Raw genomic sequence first — 850 nt, 5'->3', positions numbered from 1 at the left:
CACATGGTTTGGATGTTTTAATTTACAGGTGTGTGTGTGTCATCTGTATATTGACCTGGGTATGACACGAGTATTACAAAAAGTAGGTAAAATAGGAGGACATTGGTGACTTCCTCGTTTCTCAAAATGCTTATAAATCACACAGGATGAGTTTAATCAGAGAGTAAAGTTGCACACAGTCTCCTGTGATGGCTGGGTTAAGGGTTAGGGTGGGGTGAGGGCAATGCAATATATGGTTTGAACAGTATAAAATGTGTATGCGTGTGTGTCCATGTGTCTGACCTGCAATCCTCATTGCAACAGATTTAAAGATCTTTTGAAATAATGATTGACGTATGTATATAAATTAATAGTTATACAAAATTTCTGGTTACCAGTGGTGGGAAGGGTACTGAAAAATCAGACTCAAGTAAAAGTACCATTACTTGCCCAAAAATGTAGTGCAAATAGAGTAAAAATTATCTGTTGTAATTATTACTCGAAGTACGAGTAAAAAGTAGCCCTTTTAAGCCCTTTTGGGTGTCAGCGGCTCTTAAAAAATCTTAAAGTCTTAAATTTCAAAACCTAAATGTTTTTAGGGCTTAAAGAATTAAATTCACTAAAATATTGTGTTGTAGGTCTTAAATCATTTTAAAAAGGTCTTAATTTTCCTCAGTCCAACTAAAGCTACCCAGTCAGGTCAACACACAACCAATTATCAACAGTCCATCTAAATAAAACTTCTTTTTTTATTGCAAAAAGATAAAATGACAACAGCTTTCAGACATTTTTACAGAAAATTCTACAGAATTTAATTTCCTAATCAGGAAAAGAAAACTATTAAAAATTACATAATTGCTAAAGACGATAA

This window comes from Danio rerio, chromosome 3 (genome assembly GCF_052040795.2).
Source record: "Danio rerio strain M-AB ecotype USA chromosome 3, GRCz13ab, whole genome shotgun sequence".
Taxonomy (NCBI): domain Eukaryota; kingdom Metazoa; phylum Chordata; class Actinopteri; order Cypriniformes; family Danionidae; genus Danio; species Danio rerio.
The sequence above is the reverse complement of the archived record's forward strand: the minus strand, read 5'-3'. Positions refer to the sequence as shown.